The 17,665-nt window shown below is 32.8% G+C and overlaps 1 protein-coding gene and 1 long non-coding RNA gene across 3 annotated transcripts in view; one reads left to right on the top strand and one right to left on the bottom strand.

Annotated features, from left to right (window-relative positions):
• LOC140450374 (uncharacterized) overlaps nt 1-17,665 on the top strand; it is a 1,628,978-nt gene that overhangs the window by 62,007 nt on the left and 1,549,306 nt on the right. The gene's annotated exons all lie outside the window — the stretch shown is intronic.
• Nucleotides 1-17,665, bottom strand: part of LOC140450376 (uncharacterized) — a 572,900-nt gene that overhangs the window by 131,079 nt on the left and 424,156 nt on the right. The gene's annotated exons all lie outside the window — the stretch shown is intronic.

Below are 17,665 nucleotides of genomic sequence, written 5' to 3'. Positions count from 1 at the left end.
AATAATTGTGTTTTAGAATAGCTGACTTCATAAAAAAAAGTAAAGGTGAAAAATTTTTCTAAATACACACCATTGTATTGTACCATGGACAATTTTTTCTCACTAAAGGAAGCTATTTTTCATTTAAAAACAACCTACGAGTACTAAATTTCAAGTAAATACGTTTATTGGTTTTAAAGTTATTGTTGTTATTAACTAAAAGAATTTAATTTTTTTTAATTTTAACACCCTGTATCTCGAAAAGTAAATAAGTTTGATCCCTCATTAACTATATCGTTTTGTTCAATTTTTCGAGAAGTATCTACAGTCAAACGTTGTAAGTGTCATTTGGAAACACCCTATATGTATGAAATATTAGATATTTAATAGAAAATATTAGATCCTTACAATTTTGCCAAAGACTGAACAGTAGATTTTTCCCATATCCATAGACAGCTCTTTATAAGGTTTAATCCAAGTTGAAGCACTGGTTGTTTTAGGCATTATAAAATCACAATCTTCCTTTTTGTTACGCACAACGAGTGTTTACGCTTTGAATATCAAAACAAAAATGATTTACAAATCTGAGCATCAAATTAGAAATGTTTAGGTACCTAATTCAATAAACTGGGAGATTTTGGAAAATCCCTAAATTAGGAACAAAACTATTAGCCGTTTACCTGCTGTTAAGATACAATAAATTGTAGATAGATTTGGGGATTAGATCATAAAATGCAAATGAGCGAACCCTTAGCGATTATCCAATAACTGAATGCCTCAGTGACCGAGACTTTCTAAGAATGTTGAGGGCTACTTAAATTGATCTTCTTTGAAATTGTAAATGTTTTGTACCTGTAGAGATTACGTACTTAGATCATTTCTTGATTAAAATGACTACAAAATTTTATACAAGAATTGAAATAAATTGGTATGTTTAAAAATTTTCAAATACAGTATAAAAATCTGAACTTTTATGCACTTTATGCAAACTTTTATACAAATATGCCAAAATATGAAATATTCGCATAAAATATGCACAATATGCAAAATATGCAATATGCATATTTGCCGAAGTCTAGTTATGAATATTAAATTGGAACGCAAATGGCCCTCTGCAACATCAGCAGGAGATTTTGCTTAACTTAAACAACCAAAAAGTCGATATATGTTTAATATCAGAGATACACTTAACGAACATATATATAAAACTGAAAGGATATCAAATATATCAAGTTAGTGGAGAAACACAACTAGTAGAGAAGCAGCGGTAATAGTAAAAAAATAATCTAATTCACTTCGAAAGAGAACTTGTAGAGATTGAAGCCATCCAGGCAGGTGGTATAAGTGTCAAAACAAAAAATTATGGCGCTATTGTCATAATTTATTGTTACAATAGCAGTAGCATGTTTTCCACCAAAACTTAATCTTTTTTGTTGAGGGTGGAAAATCTTCTAAAGACGTGTGTTAAATTCAGAGTAAAGGGCATTTCTCCTCTTGCAAGTCGTTCCCTCGGATGCGTCCATGATGCCCTGTCTATCAAATAAAATCACCCTCAGCAACATACCCGCGAAAACTTTTATTTAGACCGTCCAAACATACATGCGCATTATTCTCTTCTGTTATTCCTTTTAGTGTTTATGTCTGCTGTCGTTCCCTTTCTAGAAACTCTTTCCTTTTTATTATTTTTTCTTCTCTTCCCGCCACTTCTATTATGTTATTCGCCATAACTTCTCCCACACTTTCGTATAGCTTTACCCTCTCACCCGTAAACCTTTTGCAATTGAACCCACAGTGTTACATCATCTCGTTAAGCCCGCATTCAATGCAGTTGCCTTCTTTTTGCTTCCCTAGCCTAGTAGGCTTAGAAAGAGCCGCGCCTTGTAGGGAACTCTGTGAAAAAGTAGTTAGTCTCTCTCTATGGCTGTGTCCTACGCAGTCTCTTACGTCCGATATGAGTGTACTTTGCTTTCCCACTCTTCTTGCCATTTCGCGATGGTTAACCCTCTCTCGTCTGCTTTGTTGTTTTCACTCATGCCGTACGGGATTGCTCTTTCTCTCACTAGTAGATGAAATAGTGGCATCCCTTCTGTCACTTGTAAGACAATTTTCGAATTCATCTTATATGCGCATCTGACGCTCAGCAGGGTCTTCCTCTAAGCTTTCTCCAGAATTATTCTGTATTTTTGTTTATGAATTACCTGCTGCCATACTGGTGCTGCGTATAGTATGAAGTTAACCACTTCAATGAGAATTCTCTTTCTACCTGTCATCGGACCTCCTATGTTTGGCATGATCTGTGTTAGCCAAAACAAAATAATGTTTGTTATTTTTAGCACAAAAATATGTATTTACCAAAGCTTTGTTAGGTGTCCAGTATTACGCCTAGATATTTGATATTCTTGACAGATCGGATATTTTCCCCGGCTAGAGTGAAGGATAGAGTCACGAATGTCGAGGTGTTGAGAAGAATGGGAGAAGATAAAGAGGTTTTAAATACAATTAAAGTCAGAAAATTGCAATATCTGGGAGATGTCATGAGGGGCGAGCGTTATAACTTGTTGCAATTAATAATGCAAGGAAGAATACAGGGTAGAAGAAGTCGCGGAAGAAGACGCATCTCCTGGTTAAATAATTTGAGAGCTTGGTTTAACTGCACTTCTGCTAACCTCTTTAGAGCAGCGACGTCGAAAGTACGAATTGCCATGATGGTTGCCAACCTTCTTAGAGGAGATGGCACGTGAAGAAGAAGAAGAAGATGAAGGATATATGTTTATTTGCCCTTAAAGATTATGGCCTTCATCTTGTGTGTGACTAGCGTCACTTGTTTCTCCTCTAGCCATATCCTAACTAGTTCAAGGGTTGTGTTTACCCTATCCAGTATGGGCACATTCTCGAATAGGAGCATTATTGTGATCAGCTCGTCTGCGTAAGCAATTGCCTGTATTCCCTTTTCTAGGTTTATATTCAATATATTATTATAAAGTACATTCCAGAGCAGCTGACCTAGGGCCGAGACCTCTGCTACTCCCACAGATATCTCCATTGTGTCATATGTAGATATAGTAATGCTTCTGTCTGTGAAATATTGCTCGCGTTAATGAATGCGTTGCTAATTTCCAGGAAGAATTAAAAGAAAATGACATCCAGTTGCTCAACCAGCTTGGATAACAATTGTTGAAATAGAAAAGTTTCAACAAATTGATTGCTGATGGTCCTAGTTCTCTAATACTACTAAAAATTAGTGAACATTATAACCTTACCTTAACCAATAACAGAACGGGCTGGGCTAATAAATAACTTGATAAAGACGCAGAGCAACTAACCATAAATATACAAAAATCATTATCCTAAAGAAATTAATGTAGGTACAGGTAATACATCAGATCAATCCTCACAATAGACTAGACTGAAATAGAATGGACTGAACTAAATGGATGGAGAAAGAAAACGGCAAACAGAATTGACTCAGTGTCATCGAATTGGAAAACGTCGCAGTTTGATGAAGACAACCGCATGCAGCAGGAACCACAACGAAAAATGAACTCGATTTTCGATATTTAGACCAGTTGGGGATAAAAAAGAGTGGGAGTATTGGCCGAAGAGTGCCACGCGAAAATGGTACTTAAAACTCCGGTGTGGCCTTATTTTCTATAACTTCTGCTTTCTCTCGACAGAAAAGATTATTTCATAGAAAACCAACATCTCAGCTTTTCTTAGAAAGTAAGCTGGATTGTTCGACAATAGAAACTAACTTTTTTGTTAAGAGGCGGGGATTCTATTTAACTAACGAAAGATAATAAGGGCAAGGAACATATGGTGAGCTATTTCGTTGTTGTAATCAGGCATGACAAATCGCTCGTTGCTTATGGGTTATTTTTAAGGCATCTAGCAAAATATATAGATATAGGTGGCGTAAAAATAATTTTCTAAGATGAACTAATGAAATTATAATCATGCTTCAATATAAATACCGCCCATTGGAAATATCTTTTCTCCTTATCGTTTATTATACGTTATTTTTAATATGTATTCTTCTGTGGAATACTTTTTTAACGCCAACTTTAATTTGGCAAATTACTTCTGATTTATTTGATTTCGGATGTATCCTCACTTCTACTTTTCAATCTTTCCCTTTCCTAATGCAGTTACTTACCCCTAAACTTAGATCATCAGAATAGAAACTAATTCCATTTTCAGAGAATAATTCCGAAGCGATTTCCGGCCTAATTTTATGAAATAAGTGGGGTGTTTCGTGCTTTGTACATTACTAACTGCCAACTGAAGAAAAGATAAATTCTAGAAGTTCGGTTTTAATTATTCATTAGGATAAATATAAGCAAGTCCATTTGTAGCTTGTATTAGAGCTCATTAAACCCCTATAACGACAAGACAAATAATTGGACCTTCTCTCGGATATTCGCAAATTGTTTGCTGCAATTTACGAAAGAGCATAGGACGACAGCTGCAATATATTTCTCTGAATGCACAGCTTTAACTAAAGAGATGTTCGAATTATATTGTCATAACCAGAACGAGGAAAAAGTATGTGGTAATATTTAAACTGAAAATATAAAATTAGATCAAATCATGTGATTTTACTTACATTTTATGGGATTGTATATACACATATTTTAATATGTTTTATATAATGCGATATTTTCTAAATTACATACCAAATCAGGCAGATATTTTGATTTTTTAATTAAAATCATTATAATACATATAATGCTGTTCTAACCGAAGAAAATATCTCAGAATGTGTCATTTAGATAATTTGCTTTACTTACTTTCCAGCGAAGTATTACATCAAGTGTGATACCTATTAGCCCAGTCTGGTTAAAAAAAAGGTCGAAAAATTTTTCACAGATATCTGAAGGTCTTAAGTTACCTTGTGTGTTTTTTTTTAAACAATAATTTATGGTCACAATTTGATTTTTTGTCTATAAGTTTTTTCCCTTATATTTTACATAAACAATATTTATATCTTTTTTTATATCTAGAATATCTTTAGTTTCCCATTTTTTAAATTAAAATTGATAAATAATTTACGGAGATATTTGTAAAAAAGCAGTTTTTTCACAATAATTTATAAATTTTATTAATTTTTTAATTAACAAAATAAAATGTTATTAATACATTTGAACAAATAGTTTAAAAGTTATTTAATTTATTTATCCCTGAGGCTAAATATTTAAACTATTGAACTTGCTCTATTAATGATTTATAGACACATTTAGCAAATTTAAGTTAATAAGTTAATAAGTTAAATGAATATTGCGTTTTCATCGAAATTATTTATAAAATAAACGTTTAAATAAGTGGTACGTTTTTAACTTGTAAACAATTGTAAAAACTTCTATATTTTTCAAGCTACAGACTTATACGTAGAACCATTGGATAGCTGGTAAAAAAAAACCCACATTAACGAAAAACCTTCTATGAACAATACGAACGAAGTTAGGGACTATTTTTTAAAAAATCATATCTCCATTGTTTATAAACATTAAGATGTGAAATTTGCACAAATTTTGAATGAAAATCTAAGCTTTATATTGAAACTTATAGCTATAAAATTTATTCATTTTTTCGAAACTTACAGTTCTTCGAAACGAAGGTACTTTCGAAAGATCGACAAAGGAAAGTAGAGGGGATAACTGTTTCATCTCCGTTTTTTTTTCGAGATCGGAACTTTAAATTAAAACACGTAGGAAAAATTTACATTATCTTGGCTTCCATTGCAGCTAGAAGACTCTTTTTTTTTAATCTGGTGTAGCTCGTCAAAATATGAATAACTACATAGTTTTCACTGGCCGAGAAATATAAGAAACCTAATAATATAATGTGTATAAAATTATCTGAAATTTAATTCATAAAATTGTATTATTACATCATTGATATAAAATGAAAAAAAAAATATATGTTGATTTTCCGGGATTTTCCGATATTTCCGGAGGGGAGGTGAAAATTATGTCAACATTATTAATACTGCGACAGACTATTCCAGCTAAAATTTAAAAAAAATATTAATAATAAAATAATAAGTTATTTTTAAATTTAAAGTTTAAATAATAATTAAACTTAATAAGGTTTTACGGTGAATTTCAAATGGACTCAATTTTTCCGAGGTTTCACATATTTCCCGGCCAGTGAAAACTATGTAGTTATTCATATTTTGACGAGCTACCCCACATTAAAAAAAGAGGCTTCTAGCTGCAATGGAAGTCAAGATAATGTAAATTTTTCCCACGTGTTTCAATTTGAAGTCCCAATCTCGAAAAAAAAAATGGAGCTAAAACAGTTATCCCCCTAATTTTTTCCAAAAAAAATTGTCAAAATGATTGTCAATGTCAATGGTACCAGACGAGGCTCATAAACAATTGGAACAAATATAAAACGAAGATGTGGAGGTGACATATTCTATAAAAATGTTTCATTTAAGTGAAAAATACCGTATTAAAATATTAATAATGATCGGGTAGGATGATCGTGTTAGAACAGCATCCAAAAAAGTTGAATATATGGATGAAAATTGTCCAAAATATGCTTATAGACTCATTTTTCAAAGACGGAAACTTAACTATGAGATCTATTTAGATTTTCTAAATAAAAAAATTATTCATGCACTTTAGCAGAATGGCTAGTTATCAAAAAAAATTTTGGTTTTAACAAGATGGAGCGCTTACCCACTATTATCGACTGATTTGAAATTTTTTCAATGCAAATGTTTCAAATCGATGGATTGGACGAATAGGATTCATAGAGTGTACCTGCTCGTTCTCCGGACCTTACTCTCTTAGATTTTTTTGGGGTTATCTAAAATGACATGTTTACATTAGGCGATCAAGATGTTTGTAGGATTTGAAATAAAGAAATATTGATAAATGTGAACTAATACGTCTAGAAATCTTGGAGAGAGTGACTCACAAATTTAACAATAGTCTTGTATATTGTCAGCAGATTAACGGCGACCATTTTAAACACTTTTACATTGATCTTAGTAAATAAATTCTTTAACTGAAAAGAGATTTAATAATCGTCTTAACTATGTTTTTCTATTAGAAATAACAATTTCTTTTAAAATCTGCAAAATATACAGATTGTCCCATTTAAATTAAATAAGTTAAGAAGTATTTCCGGTAAAACCGGAAATTAAATTGTAACGAAAAATATGACGTCAAATGCATTATATTTCATTGTACTTGCAAGCTAGGTTTCGTGAATGGTCTCCTTTTTCTTTTAAAGGTAGTTAGTTGGCACCATAGTTTATTACAACCCTCTATGATACTTGCCTACAAAACCTTTATAAAAAGGAACGAAGTTGACTGTATTAAAATACCTCAATAGAACCCCAAATCTCCAGAAGTAAGAACCACAGTAAGAAACAAATTGTACAAAAGACTCATTTAAGAACAGGTATTTGAGTTAAAAATTGATTAAGTAGGCCAAAATATTTCTTTGATATCCCAATTTTTTTAGAATATTCAATACACGGTGTTTTTCATACTGTATCAAATGCTTTAGTTATGTCAAAGTAAATTGCCATACATTTTTGATTATTTTTAAAAGCACCAAGCCTAATCTTATTATACAACTTTTCAGAGATCTAATTAACTTCCATTTCGATTAGTTCCGACAGTATACTATAGTGAGGCATCTAAAACTGAAAATGGACTCGGAGTGGCAATAATATACAGCATAGAGATTCTCAAACATAGAATTCCAGATACTGTAACAATATTAACAGGAGACCTCTTATGCAAATAAGATGAACAAAATATTAATCGTGGCAGATTCTATATCATCACTACAAATAATCAGAAAAATATACGCGCAACATCCATTAGCTTTACTAATAAAGGAAGAACTAAATAAATTTCATACTAAAGATATAAGAATTAAGTTTCTCTGAGTCCCAGCATAAGTTGGAATAGCAGGTAACGAAGCAACAGACAAAAATGTTAAAAAACTATAAACCTGTCTAAACCTGTATAAACCTGATAAAATCTGTATCAAAAACAAAAAGACAAAATATTGTTATTCAACTTGCAGGTGTAAAAGCAGTAGCATTAGGTGTTGTACTGTTCTGGACTGTTGAAAACTTTTTTTCCTGATAGTACTCTAGAAAATATCGTACAACATACAAATAAACAACTTGCAGTAATGCGGAAATCGTATAAACTGGAAAAAGATTTAAACATAATGACGGTATTAGATTTTTGTTTTGATACAGGGCAGCGACAGCCGCTTATACGTATTTCGACCTCTTTAGGTTTCCTCAGAACGGTATAGCCACTGCTCTGTTTTTTATTACTTACTCCGTTTGGAGTACCAGAAACTGAATTCACTACGAATTTTGACCAGGATGAACGGCATGTGGAATGCAATTTTAGATTCCCTTGCCGAGTAATTTATCCAGCTGTTTGTTTCGCAAGTTTTAGGAAATACAGTGGTAAAAATTTGAATTCGGTTTCGTTAGGTAGAAATCGTTTAATTTCTCTTTTTGGAAAAAGATTGTCCGGCAACAAATTTCCATGAAATATGTGCGTTTATTGGGCTTATATATTTGGCTGGAATAAAAAAGGGGCAGCATTTGAGCACTCATGAATTGTGAGCGAATGATGGAACAGCACATGCATATTTTGCTGCCACTATGACACATAAGCGCTTTTATGTCCTTGTACGAGATATTCGTTTTAATGATCGTCGAACCAGAATAGAAAGGAGAGCTGTTTATAATTTAGCTCCTATTAGAGAGCTATTTGAAATCTTTGAAAATAAATGTTCTTAATATTTTACTCCAGGGTCATACGTCACAATCGACGAGATGTTGGAAGGTTTTCGTGGTAAGTGCCATTTTTGTCAATAGATAGCAAATAAACCTCAGAAGTATGGCATTCAAATCTACGCGCTGGTTAATGCACGAACAGTATAGAGATCTATGCTGGGAATTAACTAGAAGGCTCCTAAGTACGGCAAAATGATGCATCGAGCGTTGTAAAAAGATTAATAAAACCCATTGATAATACTAGTCGAAATATTAAAATGGACAATTATTTTACATCTATTCCTTTGGCAAATAATCTGTTTGTGAACCACAGACTTACTGTTGCAGGCACAATAAGAAAAAATAAAAGGGGTTTACCTTTAGACTTTCTCACTGTAAAAGGTCGACCAGTTCATAGCAGCACATTTCCATATGGTCAGAATGAAAATCCCTGCACTATAATCTCGTACAACCCTAAAAAAAAAACAAAAACGTCCTAATGTTATCAACGATGCACGATGACGATTGAATTGATATATGATTACATTTTATAATTTAACTAAAGGAGGCGTGGATGTTGTCATAGGATCAAGTCAGAATACAATGTAACCAGAATGACCAGAACAGATGGCCATTTACTCTATTTTGTACTCTTCTCAACATAGCTGTTATCAATGGCCAAATAATTTATAGGAGTAATACTTACACCTTATTGGAAAGAAGAACTTTTATTTCAAACTTAGCAAAACAGCTGATAAAACCACATTTAGAAAATCGATCTTCAATTTCAACTTTTTCCATTAGGCTAAAGCAAAAAATTCGGGATATTTTACAGATCAGGATCAATCCAGTTTCACAACTGACAACTTCAAAAAACAAAATAAAGTGCTCATATTGTCCTGCCAAAAAAAAAATAAATACATATAACACTCTTGTACTTCTTGCACAAAAGCAATATGCAAAGAACACGCTGGAAAAACAACATTGGTGTGTAGTGATTATATTCTGATTCCTGAGAGTGATGCATCTGAATAAATAATAAATTTGTAAAATCTAAATTACTGCAAAAAACTTATGTTACTTATATTACAAATCTAATACATTGTGCTTAATATAATATTGTTTACTTCTGACTTAACCTTCGAAAACTAGCCACATAGTTCAATTTTATAAGGCCATTATCGATTTTTTTCCATAGCTAATGTTAAAGTGTTGCTATAACAACTGTTTTGAGTAGATAAAGTATCACTTTAACCGCAAGGGTAGATAAAGTGACACTTTAACAGCAAGAGTAGATAAAATGTTTTAACTTTTTTTTATTCAATAAAATTTACAAATTCAAACACATTGAGGATTAAAAACAACTGAAATTTTACAATTAACATTATTAGAAATATCTATTTTTGGAGCATCACAACTCGTTTGCTTAAACACTTGATTCGAGGTACTGGATTGATTTTCTGGTCCGCCAAGTATACACTTGGATACAGGATGGCAGGTTTTACTTTTCTAGTGTCAATTCTTTTCCGTCCATTTCGTATTTATTCACTTTGTACACAAAACGCAACAATATTCTCCGCAAAAACCAAAACGTAACATTTGTTTGACATTTGTTGACAGAGTAATTCATATCCCTAGCAACGGAGCAACACAATTGAGATTTTTGTGCTAAAAATTACAATTTTCTTTGAAATTCTATTTTTCACCTGAACTTCAAGTCTTGCTGTAGAAAAAAATGTTGTATTGCACACGACGATAAAATCGCATTATCTTCTCGATCATAATTAGCGTCTCGACTGACGTCTCGACGCTAAAAAACGGCTCTCGAAGATAAAGTACAATTTGTTTGCCAAACGTGGTTAGAATTAGCTGTATGGTTTACATTTTGTAATGAGACAATTTGTAATATAAAGAAAAAGAATATAATGTGAGAATAAAGTGAGAAAAGAGAGAAAAAAATCTCTATACGTGACCTATGACGTAACGTAACTTAACGGGACCTATCCCGGGTTAAAAGACTTTAATTTACTAAGCAAAGTGTAATTACTTGTTACTGTTCCGCTAATAACCTTATTAGATTGAAGCCAGTTTTTTGTAAATAAAAAAAAAGGACAGGTGTTTAAAACTATATAAATTTTAGCACAATGTCCTAAAAGCATATACATAGATTTCTTTGAACAAATACGTTACATTTTTACAAAATTACGTCTACGAGTATATCAGTATATCTGATACGAAGTTCATCTTTACTATTCCCACACATAAAGAAGGTAACTTTATGACTACGATATAAGTCTACCCGCTGCCTACGAGTTTTCAATGTTCTATTTTACGGTTATACATAAAGAGATGTAATAATTTAGTTAAATGTCTTGCAAGGTAAGTTACAAGTATGAAATACAAAATCTATAAAACCTGTTTAGATATAACAAAAATATAACGTCATATAACTAGATACAGATCTCGGATATCTATATTATTCAAGTTTATTTATTCATTTGTGTCAAAGCACCTTAGTTATAATAATTACAGTATTAGACATACAATAAAATTACATAACAAATACTGTGCAATAGCAAAATAAAATAAAACAAGATAAAACAAATAAGTAGTCTTCAAACCATTATAACAACAAAAAATAACAATTTTGACCAGAAATTCTAGAGCATATATCGCACTGATACAGGTCGGAGGTTTTATGTTCTTCTCCGCATTAACAAACCGGTCGTCGCTGTTGTGACTGATCTGATTTTATCAGGCGGCCCAGGCGGTATTATAGCCATAAAGTAGACACTTTCTGATGAACTCGTCCAGTTTTAGAGAGGGATAGTAGATGTTGCCAGAAAACTTTTGCATTCTTGCAGTCGTTGTTAGGCGGGGACATAATTGTTTAGTGGAAGTCTTTCGTTTGTAGCAGCCAGGGGATGCTTCTAGGATATATATCTTGTCCATTGATGTTGGTCGCAAGCATCCAGTTATTGGCCTGCATGTTTCGTGCAGGGATATATCCACTTGCCTTGCATAGGCGGATCTATACCATACGGTACAGCAGAGTAGCCCAAATCCAGGGCTGTTTTCCTTAAGGTTTATGGGTTTTCCTTAAGGTTTATGGGTTTTCCTCAGTTAACTTCCTTATAATGTTGTTTTTTTGCCTTCCTATAATGTTGCGTGCATCTTGGTATTTTGAAACTGCTTCTTAAATATAAGAGATCGGTCCAAAGTTATATCCAGGTACTGCGGTGTAAAGTAGTACTCATAGATTATCTCAATGTGCATCGAAACTTGCTTACCTTTTAAATGAAAAGCACAGACCTGTATATTTTATTAGGGTTTGGTTTCAGTTAATTATATTTATATATTCCGAGGTCTGCTAATGCATCAGTTAGTATGGCTTCTAGCTATTCAAAGCAACAAGACTGAGCAGCAAGCTCAAGGTCGTCTGCTTATAGAAAGTTTTGTGTATTTGACAGACGAGTTAATCGTTGGTATAAATATTAAATAGTAGTAGAGCGAGTACACTTCCCTGTGGCAAACCGTTTTTTAGATTAGCCAACGGCTGCGTTGATTCTGAAAATTTACAAAATATATGCGGTTCTGGAGAACAGTTGATATTATTCTTGTAAGAAAGAGCTGAACAACGGCAGCCCCACCTCTTATTATCTTTTTGTTAAAGCCATCTTCGATGCATTATGTAAGGTGAAAAGCCTGGCCGGTACAGCTTTTCCCTGATTTAACAGCCGCTTTTTGTGAGGTCAGAATAGGTTCTTGTTCATGGTCCGGTCAAGGATATGATTTGTTCCAATATTTTGTACATGTGGAAACACTGGTCTGTAGCTTTTAGAGTTGGAAGGGTTTTTGCCAGGTTTGAGAATAACTATATTGTGCGCTTTTTTTCTGGAGATCTTTGGGATCTTGTATAAGCTTATGCAAGTATTGTAAAAGTTGTGAAGCAGCTTTCTTGTAGTTAGATCAAAGCGCTTTATTTGTTCGACACGTATGTCATCGAAGACCGCAATTACCTCTTCTATTTAAGAAGTGGAATAGGTGAAAGAAGCGTTAACGAAATTAGAAAACACAAAAAAAACAGGAGAGGACAGAATATTGAACGAACTTCTAAAGTACGGAGGACCAGATCTAACCAAACAACTACTAAAACTAATACAAAAAATAATAGAATAAAGCAGAATTCCCCAAGAATGGAGATCAAGGATTCTAATACCTCTTATCTTTTAAATACCTTTTAAAAAAAGGTAGGTAATCGGACCTGGAAAATTACAGAGGAATTAATTTATTAAATACAATACTTAAATTAACAATCAAAGTGATAACAAATAAACTTAACAAAATTATAACACTAGTAGAATAACAACAAGGTTTTAGGTCGGGAAGATCGTGCACCAGAGAGATAAGTTTGGGAATAATCAAGAACTAACTGGCCCTATTGAAGCTGGCAATGAGATAAGACAGGGAGATTCTCTAAGTCATCTATTGTTCAACCTGATTATGAATGAAATAATAAAAAAGTTAGAACTAAAACAAGGTACCAAATAAAAGAAAAACAACTTAAAATTATCTGCTATGTAGACGATGCAATACTACTCTCTCAAGGTGAAGATGATTAACAACGTATGCTGCACCAAATTTATATAACCGGCAGAATATAAAGGCAGTATTTACAAAACAGTCATCAGACGACATACGTTTCAGAAACACGACCTGACACAGAGAGGACAAAAAGGATGTTATAAACAAGAGAGATGAAAAATTAATGGTAAAACACTACAGCACAGAGCTAGATATAAGCCTATTGACAACAAATAGAGTAGTAAATACGTCAAGAGACGGTTCCCCAATAGGGAGAAGATCATTGAAAGTCAGATGGAGTTATAACAGATAGTTTATGTCTACATAAAAAGAAGAAGTTTATAAATTGCAACAGATGTCTCAAAGTTGTTTATTTCGAACTGCTCCCATTTTTGTATAATTGTATGGGATTTTAGTCAAACTAAACGTAGATTAGCAATGTCCCGAACCGCAACAGCTAAATTAAAATACCGAACAATAACAAGGAATACTTAGATCAGGTTGCTCAATGCCCTTATTTTTCCCATGGCTAGATATGCAGATGAAACATGAACTCTGAAAAAATCGAACTGAAAAAATCGATAGTAGTAAGATCAAAGCCTTCGAAATGCGGGTCTATAGAATAATTCTATGCGTGTCCTTTATAGAACAGAACCAACCTGTCAATTCTGGAAGAGTTTAATATAAAGACACGCTATTAGAAAAGTGAACCGAGCATAATCTAACTTACTTCGGTCACATAGCTAGAAGAACGGAAACCATGAAAGTATTTGCAGTAGAAGAAAAGATAGAAGGCCGAAAACCAAGAGGAAGATCTTAAACAAGATGTGCAGACCAAATGCAGACTCTGGTGGGCAAATCACTACAAGAAGCCGTTTATATGGCACAGGATCGCAGCCAATGGAGACAACAAGCTAATAATATTTGAAGTGTTATTACGCTTTGACAAGGGCTTAAGAAATGAGGAGGAGGAGGAATTTTGGTGAAAGTACTCCGCAGTTCATTGCTGCTGTGCATATATAACAGTCTCTTCGTCGAAGAGGTCTTGTTAGAATAGTGACATATAGTTGTTTTGTTTAGCTGACTGGATAGTCAGGTGTTGGGTATTGTAATTTCTGTACAAACTGATTTGTGGTATTGCAAGGAAAGGTGTTTATTGACGAAAATTAGATCTGGATTATACTCACATTGTCATTGCCATACTATAAAATAAGACCGGAAGCTTGATGTAGTGGATTAAGGTCAGTTTGAGTAATTCATCCCAGTCTAGGACAACTTTTCTATTGTCTTCGTCTGAGGGTAACCCCAGATTGTCGAGTGGCTATTGAACTCTTCGATGATAAAACGATTTTTCTGTTTAGGAGGTCCACGGTATCTTCAAAGAGAAAAAGTGTATTGGGGGGTTTGTAGACTGAGGTTATTAGGCAGTTTTGCAGTTCTATTGCAGCATTTTATTTAAATATTTCAATGTTTTTCCTATTGCCAGCTGTCGCAGTAATGATTTTGATGCTGTGAGGTCTTGCAATTATCAGTTTCATGTCGCCGATTCTGGGTGGTCGCCCGTTGGTATTTCTGTATTTCCTGGATGCACAGTGTTAGGGATTTGTTTTTTAACTGTAGATATTCCTTCTATACTTATCGACATAATTGTCAGCTTTGGCTTTAATGAGAGCCGGGTTTCTTTCCATGACACATGATGTGCGGTATTTCCCTATTGTAAGTGATTGTGGAGTAAAAGGATCAGCCGATTTAAAAACCGTTATCCAGGGAACGCCCGAATGTATTCAGTTAATGAATCGCCAGGAGAGTGCGGAGAGGGTACGTTTATCTCCCCTACTATTTAAGTGAAACATAAAATAAAAAATTAATATTGATTAATTTAACATTGTTTTTGGATATTCTTTTAAACATTTATCTTTCATTTTTTTCTCCTACGTTTTCCACAAATTCTTTTTTAAACAGTGTACTATGATATAGTTGTTAGCTAAGTAATAAAAACATAATAATGAACTAGTATGATTTGAAAATAATTTTAAGATATTTTCCACTAACCCCTATTATTGTAAGAGTTGTTAAGTTTTGTAAGAGTAAAAGAAGTAGAACAGATGTTTGCCGGACCTTGTATATAAATTTAAAATACGTTGATACTCTTTAAAAGTTGACTTAAAACCAATATTTACTAAAAATAAATAATGCTGTATCTGACTTCATTCTATGAGCGATGTTGCTATCATGTCAGCGGAGTGTATGAAGGGCGTTATTAAAAGGAACACATTTTAGTTGAGATGTTGCTTCTATAATGCGATAGTGTAAGAGCCTCACAGTGATTTATAGTATTTTTCAGTTGCAACTGTCAGTAGCAGAGACCTTCCGCAGAAATACCACGGCGATTATATATTTTGAGTCTGCATCTAGCCGAAGTAGAAATGATATACTGATGTATAAATCATAAATACCTTCGTTAGAACTTGTACGCAATTTCAAAAATACGATCTTTAAAGAAAGTTCTTGCAGTTATCAATAAAATTATTTTTTGATTGATATTTTAGTTTAATGTGTTATATTAGAAATTTAAATCCAGTTGATTTAAATGTCGTGTATTGTACTTATATATTTTCTTTTGGCCATAATAAATAAACTCAGTTCACATTAAAATAAAGTATAAATACAATTTTCCGTCTTATACTACGTTAGGTCCATGGCTCATATTAATTTCTTGTGTTATCCATAATAATATTGCGATTCCTATGAACAATTGTCTTTCCATCTTTTTCGTGACTTTTCTGGAAGTCTTCTTCGTGCTGGCCTTCCATCTCTTACAATTTGCCTACTCCTTCATCCTTCATTCTCAATACACACTGGTTTTAGTTCCATTCTTCGTTTTCTCCCACATACTACGTTTTTTACTCGGTCTCACTTAGTTTTTAACCGTGAATTTTTGAAAATAACTTTTTTAATTCCTGGGTTTGTCGGTTTGCTATTACTAAAACACTTAATTATTGCTTAAACGTTTCTGATTTTTGCCATTTTCAATAAGCGGTTTAATTATTTAAATTTTATGTCTACACTATTTGGTTGTTTTACATGGAATGCAAAAATGGTATCTGACTTACCCCCAACAAAACTTACATGAATAATCATGTAACTGTTATTTTTTAAACAATTATATCATTACTTGATTAATTAAAAATGACCACCAAATTCAGAAATTGATTTGTGACAACAGCGTGAGCTAAATAAATAACGCACTTCAGTAGAGTCGGACAATTTTCAATTAAAGGTGACTAATCTACAAATTGAACTAAACGGTAGTGGCAACCAAGTAAAATGTTAGCAGTAAATTCTTAGCGGGGTCATTTTTATTATGTATGTTTCGCCCATGTAAATAAGTGAAAAAGTAAGGTAATTCCCATAAAATTTGCCCTCATAATAATATAAATTGGTGCGATTCATTAATGTATAGTGAGACAAGTTCATTGAATAGTTTGAAAGATCGGTAAACTTATCAATATTTTGCTGGTCTAAATATATTTACGTTCTTAGAAAATGAGAATGAGAGAAATATGATATTTTAGTTTATTCCTTCCACAATTTATATGTGCATAGGCGTAGTGTGTTCGATTTCTTGGGAATATATTGATTAAATCGATTTTATTATTAACTTTGAAATAGTTTTGAGGTAAGTAAAATAAATTTGATGCAAGTTTATTCTTTCTTTTAACCCATTAACGGCCGCTCAATATACAAAGAGAAATTTGACAAATAATTTATTAGATTGGATTAAAAACACATAAATTAAGACTAATTTACAACCAAAAAGATTTTTTTTCTCATTTTCAAGGAAAACAGTACAATTTTTAAAATAGGAACATATTGTATCTTAAATGTAAATTAAATTTTAAGGTGAAAATTTTTGAAACATTCGGGGTGTAGATGCATTCTACACCTTTTACATAAATAAATAGTATTACTTTTGCACATCCTACATTCTTGCACTATCGTCTCTTTTTGTAATGTGGCCAATATTGTCGAATCTGGTTTCATCTGGTAAAGCAAATTTAGATTGACGTCCATGTACTAAGTTTGACACTAATGTAGTTAAGTTTCTGCACTATTATAAATTATAAATATAAATCTATGTCGGCTCATGCTTTCTCTTATAATGTGCACTTCTTTATCCTCATCCTTCGACCAATGCATATCAACTTGAAGCAGAGTGTGAACCAAATAATATACATGCTAATAATTTTTTTTTAAATCTATGTTATTCATTTCAAAATCGTGACGGTTATTCCGCTATGCATAAATATCTGTAAAATATAGAATGCTCTCAATTAC

Source organism: Diabrotica undecimpunctata, chromosome 9 (assembly GCF_040954645.1).
Source record: "Diabrotica undecimpunctata isolate CICGRU chromosome 9, icDiaUnde3, whole genome shotgun sequence".
NCBI lineage: Eukaryota > Metazoa > Arthropoda > Insecta > Coleoptera > Chrysomelidae > Diabrotica > Diabrotica undecimpunctata.
The sequence above is the reverse complement of the archived record's forward strand: the minus strand, read 5'-3'. Positions and strand labels throughout refer to the sequence as shown.